The following is a 16,055-nucleotide window of genomic DNA, read 5'->3' as shown; positions in this document are numbered from 1 at the left end:
AGTTAATGCAGATGTGTCCATTGGTAGGTTTTAAACCAGACACGGTGTGTAGTCCATGCTGTTCCAAGCTGTGTTTTCTGGGAGCTGGCAGTGAGCCTTGGACTCATGCTGTTTCTGATGCTCTTTCATGACAGTTGCTGCTGGCAACCAGTTATGGGATTAAATGGCCCAGGTGGCAGATTTTATTTATTTTCCCCTTAATTCCTTGTCTAGCAGTTGGTTTGTGTTTCCTGTGTCCGTCTGCTGGGTCACATGGTGAAAACGCAAAATATTCCCATAAGACTTTATCCACGCAAGCAAACACTGTGTTTATCATGAGGGTGTTAATTAATGCCCCATTGGAAGTGACTTTGATGAATGCCTAGATGAGCTGAAGTGATTCAGTGCACGCAACTCTATCAGGAGCAACAGGGCAACAAATATGATGCAGTGGAGCATCTCCCTTATGAGGAAAGGCTGAGGGAGCTGGGGCTCTTTAGCTTGGAGGAGACTGAGGGGTGACCTCATTCATGTTTATACATATGTAAAAGGTGAGTGTCATGAGGATGGAGCCAGGCTCTTCTCGGTGACAACCAATGGTAGGACAAGGAGTAATGGGTTCAAACTGGAACACAAGAGGTTCCACTTAAATTTGAGAAGAAACTTCTTCTCAGTGAGGGTGACAGACACTGGAACAGGCTGCCCAGGGGGTTGTGGAGTCTCCTACTCTGGAGACATTCAAAACCTGCCTGAACACCTTCCTGTGTAACCTCATTTGGGTGTTCCTGCTCCAGCAGGGGGATTGGACCAGATGATCTTTTGAGGTCCCTTCCAATCCCTGACATTCTGTGATTCTGTGAGGAGTGTTGCAGGTGTGGCTGGTCCTGCTTTGGGGAAGAGAAGAAGACAAGGCAGTGTTTCTCAACCTAGTTGAGAATCATTAAGAGGGAAAAAAAAATCCATGAAAATGAAGGAAAGTTTTGAACATTCATCCATTTGTTACCCCTGACTCCCTCCCATTTTTTTCATTTACATGGGGGTATATGGGTGTATAGATAAATGAGATCTTTCTCACAGGTGTTTGCAGCAGATTCTTGAGCTATATTGTGGTATCTGTAAAAGAACACTGACTACTTGAGGGCCTTAACTCTTTTGCGGTGTGAAGGGGGACAGCAACAATCCAGTGGCCCATCTGTCACCGTGCCTGTCTCACATGAACACGTACAGTGTTTGGACAGTGACTCTCAACCCTTCAGACTGTCTTTCCCTAAGCTCATTTGCAGGACTGAACACGGTGTTGTGGTTTTCTTACTGTTCACAAAAGATGCTAATTGTAATCTTGCTACTATTTTTTTCCAAAACTGCACTGATCTGAAAGAGGTAAGTGATGTGACCACCTTCTCTGGGATTTCCTTTCTGGATACAGTGGGAAACACCTCAGTACTGAAGGACTTTTATTTTAAGCTGACTCCTGCCAGTTGCTGGTCTCAAAAACAGCAGATGAGGAGGAGATTTATCCCACCCACTGTAGTCTCATCCAGGACCTGCACTTGCCTGGAGCAATGCCAAGCGCTGATGGACACTAAAGACCTGACACCAACAGAAGTGGGTCTGTTTGGTGATGGGGGTGTTGATTTGTTTGTTTGTTTGTTTGTTTGGGGTTTTTGTTTGTTTGTTTTTGTTCTTCTTGTTTGTTGTTTACATTTTCTTGTTTCCACATTCTGAAATGCCCACAACTCTCAAGCCAGGACACTGAACTTTCCCAGCATCCTATGGGCTGGCCTATAACAACCACACCTGGGGTATAAATGAACAAACTACATTCAACTCAGAACTGCCAGGGGGAGCAGCCAAATTTGTTTTTGACCACGCAGATGCTAAAAGCTGTAACCATTCCTCTCCAGCTGTATTCCCTTCTTTCTCCACGGGCTGCTTGCTCAAGGATGCATTTACTTTTGAAGACCTGACAGTTGAACAGTTTGGTTTTTGCACTCCTTTCTTTGAGTTTACTCCCCCAGTAACAGCAAGGGAAAGGCTGGATAGTCAGCAGCACAGAGCTTTCAAAGCCTCCTGAGGTAAGTGGCTTGTTATTTGTAAAACGAGAACATTAGACTGATAGACATGAGACTTATAGTGTAAAGGGAGCAATAATCATCTACAAAGATGTGTCTTCTTTCAGCACTGGTTGCTTTGCCTTAGGGTATTTGTCATAATTGTTGCTGATACTACCTATAATTATCACTACAGCAGATTGATATGGTCAAGTATAAATTTGACTGCATTAAACCAAAGTGTGCTTTTTAATTGACATTTTAACCACTGTTTTGAACATACGGTCACTCTTGAAAGCGATTGTCCTCCAGTTGCAGTGTTCTAAAATGATGGTTTTGCAGTACAAAAATTGCTCCCTGGAACAATGGTTTTTGCTGTGTAACATGATCAACCTCAACAGATTCTATTTCCTGACCAAGTTCCTGCAGACTGGGACTCCCCTGGTATCTCCTGGGGAGGTGTTTGGAAGGTAATTTCTGTTCCTAGTGGTGGGAAACCAATCTTTTCAAAGGTCAGGATTTACTCCGTCTCTTTGCGGTCTCAGTGGCCGATAGCTGCCTGGCAACACTGTGGCCCTGGCTGGGAGGAGGCAGGATGGGGCTGCTGGCCTGAGCGTATTGGGCCAGTGGCTACTGGCACCAGCTTGCCCAGGAGGAGCGCACGGGCTTGTGTTAGTTACCTTAAATCTGTGAGAATCTTGTGTGTGCTGATTGCAACGTTTTAGAAGCTTTCACAAAACCCATACTCAAACTGTTTGACTCGTAGTCCTTGTGGATTTAAGCACCCAAGAAGAACACTGGAAGACTTGGATGTGGTTTAGGCTTTAAGACACATTGTTACAGAGTCCCACCTTGGAGAGAGTAGTTAGATTGCAACATGCATTAAAGATATCGGGTTAAAAAGTCTGAGCTTTGGTCAGAGCCCTCTGGTACAGAGGCTGAGGACTCCATGGTTGACCACAACTGTAGTTGACTGACAGCTTCAACACAGTGAGATTGTCTGGGCTGTAGTTGTTACGTTTATTCAGTTTGGAAAGGACCAGATGTTCTATTCCATGGGAACTATAAGCTTTGCATTCCCTGAAGTACAAATGTAGCTGGCTTTCACATAGTGGTAGAAAAGGCAACCTTGAAAATAAGTGGCTTGCCAATTTGCTGTTTGTTCTTTTGTTCTTTGCTTCTCTGAAAATAGTCAAGTCAAAGTAAACCTTGTGTGCAGGTTCAAAAAAACAGCTGTTTTTCATAAAAGGAGCTTTGAGCGTGCTTTACTGTGCACTTCTTTCACCTAACATTTCCTGGGCGATTGTGAGGTTTAGTATATAGAAAGGATGTTGATTGCCACACTCTCAGTGAGCAGCTGAACGAGCAGAGCCAATATATAGCAATGGATTATCCCTCTCTGAATTCCAGAGGTATGGTTTGACTTTGGTCTGAGATCAGAGCAATTGTGGTATTCAGAGTGTGACACTACCCGGAAATTATCCTGGGAAATGATGGCTTGGGGATATTTAATTCCCTCCATGACGTCTTTCTGCTCCAAGGAGGGACACAATCATTTGTTGCTGGCTTGCACAGAGAACTGGAGTGGATGAGAAGAGGTGGTCTTGATTCCATAAACATGCTGTTAGTCCTGGAGAAAGCAGCGTGGCAAAGAGGTTACGGGGAGAGAACCACGATTAGCATTAAATTGCGTCAAGTCACAACCACTAAAAGCTGTAATGTGGGCAAGTGTGTTGAGGACAGGGTGATGGCAACAAATGAAGACTTTATAGCATTTTAAGAGCAGTTTTTGGTTGTCTTTCCTTCTTGTTTGATCCTCAGATAATGAAAACCTCCCAGAACACCATGGCTGGCCTGAAAAAGTGCCTTTCAGTAGCAGCTGGAGCGAGCTTACTTATTTACTTCTCTTTATCTAGCAAGGGTTACACTAACGGCGTGTGTTATAGAAACACGTGGAAGGGAACAGGGAGAAATAACATCCATTCTGAACTGTTAATCATTCAAAAATCCTTTCTTCCAAATTAGCGCTTTCCCTGTTGCCTGCTGGGGTTTGGCATTGATTGTTTCCCAAGAAGAAACACACAATTGTTTGAACAAAAACACTTTAAAGGAAGAGCGAACAGAGAACATTTTATTGGTAACATTGTGTGTAATTACTAGAGCTTTTCATTTAATAGCTGTAGTCATAATTGCTGTAGACATGCACTGTCATCTCCACAACATGATGTAACTGAAGGAAACCTTTAAGTTACAGATAATCAAGTTCAGAAGATATCAATCACTTCTAGGTAGATGCAGAAAAAACATGAATACTGAGAATCTACAATGAGGCTGTGTAAATGCTTAATATCTGGTTTGTGGGGTGTCCAGAAGTGTACAACTCCCATCTTAGCTGTCACCTTTCCCACCAAAACCCAACCAGAATTTGCAACAGAGATGTTTAGATGTTTCTTTATCCATCTGCATAACCTATGAGACAGCCTTTTGCAAAGGAAAACTGAATTTTGTCCTTTTTGTGATTGTGCAAATAGAAGCAAAAGCTTTAGTATCTTGTCCAAGTTCAACACAGCAAGTCAGTGACAGTTTCCCCCTTTCTGGCATCGCAGTTCTTAAGGCAACAAAATGCTCAGAACACTATACAAATGTTAGTTGACAAGACACGGGGTGGCAATATTGTGTGTGAATTGCTTATGGTTGTATGTCATGTGGGAACTCTGCTTGGAAGTACAGATGATGTGAAGTTTTGTCATCCATCATTTTAATGGCCATGCTGTCATGCGTAAATGAAAGCTGGAAATTATACCGAAGTGTTACTTTTTCTGCGTGAAGTCCTGTTCAGCCGTTGACTCACTTTTGGTGTCAGTTCATTTGACTTCATTATGAAATGTAATTTAGTTCCTTCTGTGTAATATACTTAATAGACCTTGATAAAACCTAATGGATATTCTACTTTTTGGATCTCTGCTGTGTACAACTGTAGAGTAATCTTAGTAGCTAAGTGTTTAATAAACTCAGAAATCCCCCAGCAGCAAATTTGGTAAATTCTTAGCTTTTGTCACGGTTTTACCAGCAGAGAGGGGTCTTGGCAATAGGGCACTGGCATAAGGACAGAGTTTCCTTAGAAAATTATCAATCGGTAGAAGTGACTCTGTGCTAAATATGAAAAAATAGCACAGAGGCTGAGAAGAGGCTTCTTAATCTGTCTCTGACAGGGACCTGTGGCGTTGGGGTCAGTATCACAGAGGGTTAAAATTCTCCCTGTTTTTCATATTGATGATGAGCTCTGAAGCTGTGAAGACAGGTGCTCCAGCAAGTAGTTGTGCGATTGAAGTTATTCAGACTTCAGAATTTGCCAGAATATCTTACAGGAGATTTCAATAGCACATCGATACTAGAAATCAGATCTTCGCAGGGCACCATACGTGTTATACAAATACTATGTATTATACAGGTATATTCTCAGATGTGGACTGCAACGGATCCCATCTAAGAATAGAATGCAACCTTTTAATGGCATGAAGATTACTGAGAATGTGGGTTGGATGGGTGACTTCTAACAAGCTTGAACAGGCCATTTGAGTAAAATCTTGGCTTTCTCCTTCAGGATTGCAGGGTTTTCACTGTAGTGAGTCTCCCAGCCTTGTCCTTCCCACCCTGGAGCCTTCTCCTCTTCCTCCTCTCCTCTTCCTCTCCTCCTCTCCTCTTCCTCTCCTCCTCTCCTCCTCTTGTAGCAGTTTTCTGGGCTATATTGAGATTCAGGACTTTTCTTTCTGCCCAAAATTGCACCCTGTATTTTACTTCAATTACTGGGAGTTCAGGGACAGTACTTTGGTTTCTGCCCCATGTAGTTGTTGCAGGTCCTCATGGCTTCACTGACTGGGATCCCTCAGGTTAATTCACATTTAAATGATCACACAGAATACAAAGGTGGCTTTTCTTGAAAAGATAAATGCACATAATCAACAATGCCTTTCCTGGCTGATGATTGAATTGCATGTCTTTTCTATGACTTCTAATATGCAGTCACATTTTAAAGAGATTTTAGGCTGTAATGCAATGTCCTTGTTCAAATATACGACCGTTTCCAGGACCTGCAGAGAAGAAAGAGGGAAGAAAAAGAAATTATTTACTAGGTGACAGATATTTACCTTGCTCTGTGAAACTCAGCTTAATAAATAGGTACAGAGAAAAATGTAAACAGGACTTCAGAGGATATTAAGGAAATATGATATTGTTTTGAACGAAAATTGTTAGAAAAATGTTAGGCGGTATAGATTTTTCTAGGTTGTTATACTAATATAAAAACAGCTGAAACAAACACTCATAAAATGAAATGCTAATGTGCTGGTACAATGCATAATAAGCAAGAATAAATCAGATTTTATGATTAAATTACATGAATTAATACAGTATTATTAAGAAACCCCCTGAAAATCAAGGACTGAGGTTTTCCTTCATAATGTAAAACAAAGACAGAACATAGTACCCTTGGGCTATTTAGTTTCTTCTTTATACCAAGGTTTAGGAAAAGAACTTTTGTTTTGCAAAGTTTTAACCTGTCTTAACTTATATTCCTTCAAAAAAGTTGTGGTTTTGCTTCTTTTTGGTGTTTGAAGAGTATTGTTTTTCTTTCCAGAATTTAGATGGGGCAAACAGAAATCTCATGGAAACAAAACCAGAAGGCTGAGAGATACTTGTTGTTGGCTCAAATTAGTCTGAACCAGAATTTAACTGGTGAATTAGTTGCTCGGTAGACAAGAGCAAGTTAGTTTGGATATAGCTGAACAGATGATTCTTAGACTTCTTGCCCTAATTTTATAATAACATATTAATTAATTGTTATTTTTTATTGAACAGTGAGCTCATGATTTCTGCAGGAGAAGGCTTGAAGCAATTATTTTGCACAGTAAAAACTTACTTGCAGTAATGATGGAAGTGCAAAATGATATTTTATTCTGATCTTTAGCAGAGCTGATGCCAGATCATGCCAGCTGATTCACAGGACTACAACTTAAGAATCCCAAAGGCTGAAAATAGAATAATGAAACAGAAAAGCTATAAGAAAATGCATATAAAATTGTGTATGTCATGTCTTACAGCTGAAGGCCAGCTGATTGGCGTCTTGGAGCTCACTGGGACTGGAGCTCAGCTCAATGGCATGAGCTGTGTTAGACAGGCACTGCTACAACACATCAATGGGTGAGCCTGGAGTCTAATGTGACAGAGAGCTCTGTAGCTGTGCCTTTGCTTAGCACAAAGCACGAGTTCCTATGCTGAGTAAAGAGTGAAACCTATTGATTCGTTTAATGGATCTGGTGAATTTGAACTGGTTTCGCAAAGAACCCAAGTGATGAGAACAGTATTAAAGTCTGAGGAGGTGAGCAAGGCTCCGATGCATCTACTTGTGGTGCAGGTCAGTGTGAGATCCTCAGCCCACAGCGCGGGAGCTGGTGACTGGTGGTAGGGAGCCCCAAAGACAGGGGTGCATCTGAAACCTCGCAGCATTAAGAGTCTTTGGCCCCTGAATTTGGAGCCTGGTGCCTTTTGGAGAGAAGTTAGAAAAGCATAACTTAGAGCTTGCTTGTCCAAGGAGGGAACCAAGTCTCTGTTGAAAACCAGACGAATCCCTATTTTCAAGATTTCACATTTATATGACTGAGAACTAGTTAAAAAATTGTGTAGCAGAGGGAAAACCTTTATTCAATTTCTTCTTTGTGCAGATGTATTAGTGTTTGTAAAGTCTGAACTCAAAAGCATCTCTCATCAGCAGTGAAGTGGATCTCACTGATTAATATGAGACTTGCCTGTTTACTGCGGAAAGCTGTATTTAGAAGTGGGAGATGGCTTCCCATAGGTAAACTGGTGCTAACAGCTTTTCAGAGCTTTGGCATATTGCCAGTATTTTCTATAAAATATTGTTTGTTAGACACAATATCAGAAGCAATTCAGATTTCTGGAACTTTAAAAAGAAAGGCACAGTTAAATACCTCTTGTCTATGCTCCTTGCTTCTCTAATATGATCTGCCGCTGATCTGATTTTCAATTACTTTTTCAGGGATTTGGATTGCGGACCCCTATTCAATGAATTAGTTTCTCATGCAGGAGCAGGAACCTTGAAGATTTTACCTGACATGTCTTGTTTAAAATACCATCTGTGTCTGCAGTATAGTCCACACAAAAGTATGACCAAAAGCTGCGTATTAGCCTAGCACACAGTCTGTGCTGATTTAACCCCCCTGAAAATAACAAGGGACCTGTCCTACTGGAAGATCGTATATATATTGCAATGCTGTTGTGTTTTCTTATCCTACTGACCAAGACTATTTCTGAAGATGCTTTTTTTTTTTTTCTGTTTTATTAAATATTAGGCATTTACGAAGACATAGGAAGATGCAAGGGGAGTTGATGTGAGTAGACAAAGCAGCATGTATGCATGGACTAAATCTACGTTCTCCTGCCCCGTTTTTTTCTTCTTGGATTTTTCTGACACCTCTCAGGTACACTCTTGCCCTCTTTGTCTTACGTGTTGCCTCAGTTTTGCTGCCAAGCTGTTCTGCCTGTCCATTTATGCCTTTTTTCATTCAGGATGAAGCCCTTAGTCAGGGAGACAGGAGTGGTGTGAAATGTTTCACGGCAGAGCCCCGGCTGTACCGCCCCACGCACACCGTGGCATTTCAGGGCACAGTCAGGTGCCCCTGGTGTTTGCTGTGCCGGCACAGTGCTCTAATTTATTGGACTCTGTGATTTTTCAGCACAGTGTTCTAATTTACTGGACTCTGTGATTTTTCAGCACTGCCAGAGATGTCCTCAGAGAACAATTCAAGTATCCAGAAGGGCTTGGGAAGTCTGACTACATTCCAGGGTTTGCCATACTTCACTGTGATGTACGAAAGAGCCTTCTGATGAAGATCGATGCTCCCCATTATGTCCAGTGGGTGATCGCATATAGAGAGCTCAAACTAGTGCCTTATACAAACTCTACAGTGGTACACAGAACATCCCCCTGTAGCAGGTGAGTGACTTCTATGGCAAGAGTCTGTCACTCGAGCGTTTATGGACATTTTTTTCTCTACCTGAAATGGTGCTGCTCTTTTCAGTCATTGATTACTTCATAACTCATGGCATTGATTTTGACCAAATGCATCTTTACAAGGATATATTTGATGCTGTTAGAGATGTACATGTGAAAGGTGTGATGTGCAAATGGATTGAAAAAGATCTGGAACAGTCTATTCTGCGGGGGGAACAAATCTATGCTGTGTTAAACCAGCTGGTGAGCCACAAGAAGAAGATCTTCCCCATCACAGTAGAGAGGAAGATGGCATATTACCTTCCCATTTCAACCAGAATCCCTTGCTTTGCCCGTTTATTTGCTCTTGTAAGTCTTCAGGCAGCTTTTTCCTTTGCTCTTTTCAACTGGATCTCAACAAAAGCCTGCTCTATTGAATTTCCAGCCTGCCCCTTCAGTGTCCATACTATCTGTAGGTAGATAGCTTAATTTTTACAGGTCTACTATAGTGTTCCTTTCCCACCTGAGCAAATGACATGGATGTGGGAAGAGTGGCTGAGACACCATGGGCCATGTGCTGTGAAGCTGAACTTGAATATATCTGCTGTGTGAAGGGAAGATTCATTTTCATCTGTTTCAGGCTTCTTCCACTGTCCTTTAAATCGCCTGCTACTCATTTGGTGTTGAGGGTTTTGATTGCGGGGTGACAATAAAACTGTGGCAGATGTATTGTTAACCCCCTCTCCCACCGCTTCCCCCTTCAGCCGCTCTCTCTCCCCCCTTCCCACTCAGGACAGGCGATAGGGAGGGAAAGAAGGACAGAGAGGAGGGAGTTGGAAAAATTAACAATGTTTTACTAATGCTACTGATAAGAATAGAGAAAATAATACAAAATATACAAAACCAATCTTGAAAGTCCCAGCAACTGCAGAGCCGGCACCTGAAGTCCTGGACTGGACTCTGCAGCCAACTGGAGCTGGATTCAGTCTCTCACTAGGCCTCAGTTTGCAGGGACGACTCGCAAGGTCCTCTCCTAATGTCGGCCATAAGCTAAAGGAAAAGAAGGAAAAAGGGCAAGATCCTCGTGATCTCCCACTTTTATATGAAGTATTCACATGAATGGGATGTTATACACAGTTGGTCAGTTCCTCGGTCACCTGTTTCTCATTGCTCCCCTCGTGAGATGTGCATCAATTCATTATCAATAACCCTGCATTCCATTGCTAGGTTTACCAAAACATGTATCTGGTTCTCCAGGAAAATGCAGCTAATATGAAAGCTTTAGCTGACAGGCAAATTCACTAAAAGAGAAACTTGTTTTTTAACAAAACCAGGACATTTGGCAAGACAAAATACACACAAGTAACAAGGTATTTTGTAAACAGTAGACTGAAGTCAGGTTTCCTGTGAACTTGTACTGCTTTCCCCAGAACAAACTCCAGCTCTTCAGATTCCTGATGGCTGCACCACTGTCTCCACAATATCTTGTGTTGTCCTTCATGCTCTCATGGTACCCCTGCTGTCTTCCATCCATTAGCTGGGCAAGGGGCATTGTGTGCTCTGATTGCTTCCACCTGTGTCGCTGCTCAGTGTGTGTGAACGTTTACATAGATATTTTGAAATATTTAGAAATAAATCTGTGCATATTTCTGTAATGAAACAATGCAAATGAGGGAAATTCAGAATGATCATAATTTGGATGGGAAATCTATAAAGGGAAGTAACAAACATATTGCTCTAAATGACAGAAACTGCACCCTAACAATAATTGCAAAATACCTGATGACCAACAGGACTTTATTTTTATTATTTTTATTTTTATGGTATTCTTGAGCTGTCATTTAAACCTGACTGTATCAAGGAAGTTCCTAGGATAGCTGCAGAAGCGTTACTTGCTGTTTTTCTTTTCTGCAGGTTCTCCCCAACCCTGTGTTAGGCCATGCACGCTTCTCTTTTTGTTGGCATGCTGTTGGCAGTTCCTGCCTGATTTTGTAATGAATAATCTGATATTCAATTCCAAATAGAGAAATCTGTTTCTTTGGACAGTGTGTAAAAGCAGCTCTAAAGGTGGTTCACTTTAGGTGGACAGTGTATTTTGGAATTTGCTGGCTGGCACAGAACAGGCATAAAAGGGTGAGGGCAGCAGAGGTCCTGAGGAATCTGCAGGATTTAATGCTGTTGGTCTCAGAGGATGTCACACATGCTCCCAACGTTTCACAGAGCAGTGAGCAGCCTGAGCTTCTGCTTCCATCTGCTGTGGAAAGTGCACTTTCCTTGTGCTCCTCTCTCTCACCCAGGCTTTGGGGAGATGCTGTTCCAGTTTTGCACAAAAATAATGTTGACTAAATCCTGCAATTCTGATAGGGTATGGCTTTCTTTGGTTCTTAACCAGCAAAAACTTTTATTCATAGTTTTTTTTTTTATTCCCCTGGCATTTATATTCTGGTGCATAATTTTAATGAAAGATGATCTGGAACTTGTTTATTGAAGTAAAGTGTTTTTCTGGAGAGCATGTTCTCTTACACATGCCAGCTTACTGAAAATGTCATCCAGCTGGTGCGAAAGAACGGTGGCTTCAATATCCTCTTGCTACTTTAGTTGTTTCCTGTATCCAAAAATGAAGAGACTCTCAGAGCTATGGCAGGTCTCTGTTTTTCATATGGCTTGAAATAAGACTGCAGTTGATGATTTAGTGCCAGGATTATTTTGTATGTGTGCTGGGTTTGGTTTTTGTTTCTTTGTTGAAGTGAGGATATTTCTTGAGACTTTAGAAAGTTGCGATCAAAATATTCAAATACAACTGGTTTGCCAGCACTACAGAAGGACAGGAGGGTGGCTCTGCTCTATAGAATTAGCCACTGGAGTTTGCATCAGAGCATTCCTGAACTCATTCTGTAATTCAGTATATTACTAGTTACCTGCACTTTAACCTGTATTGTAAGGAAGCACTCTAAGGCGTTCCAAATTATGGTTTTATAAAATATATATTTTTTAAAAGAACATAGAAGCAATCATTTCCTACTGAATGGAGATTGTGACTTTACATTTCTCTAATATCAATGTAGGACTTAAAATATGACACTGTTAAAAAGAATCATCATCACCTTTGGTGATTTAATTGTTGAAATTAAAAGAAAATCTACTTCTATTTGGAATATGAAATTTTGACTAGTTGATTTGCTGCTTACTGATACAAGATGTGTAAATGCTTCTGGCTCTGGGGGGGCCTTCCTAGTCTGGGAACCTTGTTACTAAGCAGGGAGCAAATATGTCTTCTCCTGATACGCCTTTGTTGTTTAGAAGACTGGATTGTAGATGTCATTAAGACAAAGATTGCTGGCAAACAGCATGGAGTCTAATGCAAATCAGGTGGTCATGAAGGAACTGATGTGTTACAAAGATTTAGCAGAGTAGAGTATAGATGAAGGACTGATTTATCAGAACAATGGGGTGAAATTAAGCCAGGTACAACATTCAGGTTGAATATTTGGGATGAAATTGTCTCCTGATGAGAATTAGAATCTCTGTAAACAGCTTCCTGGGAAGAGCTGACCCCTCGTTGCTCAGCGGTGTAAACCAAGCTGACAGATGCAGCTGGGCCTGCTGCATGTCTCATAGGTGACGGTTATTTATACAGGTCTAACAAGGACTGGCATTACAATTTGTAAGCTTGGATACTCGTTATTTGATTTCATTTAAAATTCAGGGTTGTGCTTGTTATACTGGTACTTGAATAATGAGCCTGTTTATAACACACAGTAAACATATTTGTTAGGAAATATTGCCACTTTCAAACTCTCCTGGTAGTGATGAGTGGTCATTCTACAAATTCAAGTTGTCAAGTGCTCAGTTAGATGTAATTTTAGAAAGCAGATTTGAACCTCAGGAACAGTTTTGTTCTACAATGAAGTGACAGTCCTTCGCAATGGGTATTTTGTGACTACCGTACTTCTATGGTTATTTGGTGATATGATAGTTACAACCCTTTAAAGGTAATACGAGATTAGTGACCTCACTAGAGAGAGGAGAGGGATATCTTTCTTCTGTTTCTGGTTGCAGCTTTGGTCACCTTTATGGGAAACTCACAGAATGTCAGGGATATGGAGGGACCTCAAAAGATCATCCAGTCCAATCCCCCTGCCAGAGCAGGAACACCCAGATGAGGTTACACAGGAAGGTGTCCAGGCGGGTTTGAATGTCTCCAGAGAAGGAGACTCCACAACCCCCCTGGGCAGCCTGTTCCAGTGTCTGTCACCCTCACTGAGAAGTTGTTTCTTCTGAAATTTAAGTGGAACCTTTTGTGTTCCAGTTTGTACCCATTGCCCCTTGTCCTATCATTGGTTATCACCAAGAAGAGCCTGGCTCCATCTTCGTGACACTTACCCTTTATATATCTGTAAACATTAATAAGGTCACCCCTCAGTCTCCTCCTCTCACTGAAGGTATGTTAAGAACCCAAATTTAAGTTTCGCAGTTTTGAAGTTCAGCATTATGGAGTGTCATTAGCTAATATGTCTACTGATAACATTAATGTTTTGAAGCTGTTTCCCTAAAAGTGCAGGTTCATATGCCCCTTCTATTGACTTTACATTTTGGCATTCTCCCACACTAATACAGTAAAGCTCAACTCACCATCCATGCTTTAATGCTTTCAACAATATGTATTATATCAAAATTCCTTTTTCAGTTCATCTGTTCTAGACTTTTCCTTCTACTTAGGTTGCCAGTATTTTCCTCTCAAATACTATTTCCCAGAAGTAATGTTTTCTTTTGCAGTAGCTGTATCCATAGAGCCTGTACCTGGTGCAAGAATGTAAAGATGTTTCAGTTCTGTAAGTTGGGATGTTTCCCCGGGGCTATAGTAATATGAGTTGAGCGGCCATTAAGATGATGTGTGCTTCTGCTTTCTAATCACTGCCCAGGAGTGTCTTCAGAAGATCCAGGAATCTGTGAACAGGGCTCCCGTTGCATCTTTTACAGCGTTTTGTTGAATATGTTATATTTGTTTTGTTTTACAGAAAACTGTTTATATAATCCCACTGACACTGGGATATTCCATTTTTGAGGGGGAGTGCTTAGATTTTAATTATTTGTTAGGTGAATCAGAAATAGGTGTGTTTTTAATTCAAGTTTCATGTTTAGTTTAACTCTGTGGGAATACAAGCTCACAAATAAAAAAAAAATAGAGAAAGTAATTTGTTTTTTTTCCCCAAAAAGCTATACTTGGTGTACCTTTATTATTGCTTTCCTCCCCCCCCATCTCTCTCCCTTGTTTCTCCTGTTTTCTCTCTGCTATTAGCTTTGATACATTTGACTTAGAAAACAGCTCATTAGTCTGTAATAATGAAGCATGTTTTGTGACTGGTGTTAGACACAGAAGCAAGGGTTAGATCTAACTTGAGCATAATTGTGTATTGGGCACCGGGTTGTGCTGCAGGGAGCGGTAGGGTGAAGCACTCCTCCCCTTTTTTCTTCTTATACTTATTTGAAAACATATGAGCAAACACATTTTAGACAGAAAAGAATTAGTTGCATGCATAAGTTTTTTTTTAGTAGCTTTAGTAGCTGTATAGAAGGACATAAGTAACAGGGAATCTATAGATCCTGTATAGGTTTGAAACTAGATGAGGATCATCTATCAGTCTGTTCACATTTCCTCCTTCACACTTTGAGTGACATACTCAGATCTTATGACAAAGAAATTTGTATAACTAGATGAGGACGGGCTGTCTCTTTTATCAAACTGACATAGGATGTCAAGGAAGCTTGGCTTTTACTTCCATTCAGTTCTAATAGGCATTTCACAGAGCAACTACCCTTTTTGCCACCTCTGGCTGTAAAAACTAAGCAATGATGTGCAGAGGAGGAAGGCAGATAGCCCCAGGCTGCTGGCTCCCACTGGCTTGGAGTCGCTGTAACATCACTTGCTGTGATTTGGCAGCCTGGACCTAGTCTGAAGTGAGCTGCAATTTCTAGTAACTGCCTGAAAGGAATGAAAAGCTACAAACCAAAGATAAAACATTCTCCTGGAAGCCATAGAAAGCTGTTCTTTAATTTTCCTGCAATGGGTTGACAATGGGGCTTGACCAAGGTTGTTCATGTAAAGAGATTATCCAGCCTTAGTAGGAGGTACACTGTGTGGCTTTTTGTAAATTAAGTGAAGGGTTGTTTTCTGCATGTTGCCTTTCAGATTGAGAGCGAACCTGCATCCCTACCACACAGCTTTGCTATGAGAAAGAATCTCTTGCTGAGGGTGAGTTTGGGCAAGTCACAGCACCTTTCTGCCCCTTTCAGAAAGGTTACAGAGTTTTCTGGAAGTGGGATGAGCAGTGTTTCTCTCAGTCCTTGCTAGTGTTATAGTTGGATTTGCAACCAATGCGGAGTTCAAGCTTACTAACGCCTGTTAAAGCCAAATCTGTAATGGGAAAGGGAAACGTGACACCTGCTGCATTCAGTTCAGGCTGTAGTGATGTCTCCTGTATACAGAAAGCCTGAATCTGAAGTGCAGAATAGATGCCAGTGACCCCTATGAATCTCCTCTGCTTAGGTCCTCTCTACTGAGGTGCCATATACAACATGGGAAGGAGATGTGCTTCCTGGTGAGCATTTCTCACAGGACTCAGTCTGCTTTACAGGATTTTATTAGTTGAGCCCACAGTTTGTAAGTGCTTACATTCTCCTGTAAAGCTAACGGTGTTTCACATCTGGCTACGTAAAAAACAAAATGCCTCAAAGCTGCTTCTGGCATGGAATATTGTCATGGGACATTAACAATTCAGCCTCAGATGGTTTGTAGGGGAAGCAAGAAATGGAATTCACTGAGAAGAGGGAGAGAATTTAAAGCAGGGAAAATGCAATCACCAATTCGGGGTGAGAATTTAACTGAGGGATGGTGAACTCTGAAAGAAGGGGGAAGTTTTAGGAGCATGGGTGATAAAGATACTTAGATAAAGAATGCAGAAACAACAAATAGGATGTTTGCTTCCAGTAGCTAAAATCTCTCAGACCTCACAGGG

This window comes from Nesoenas mayeri (assembly GCF_963082525.1).
Source record: "Nesoenas mayeri genome assembly, chromosome: 4".
NCBI lineage: Eukaryota > Metazoa > Chordata > Aves > Columbiformes > Columbidae > Nesoenas > Nesoenas mayeri.
Note: the sequence above shows the minus strand (reverse complement) of the source record.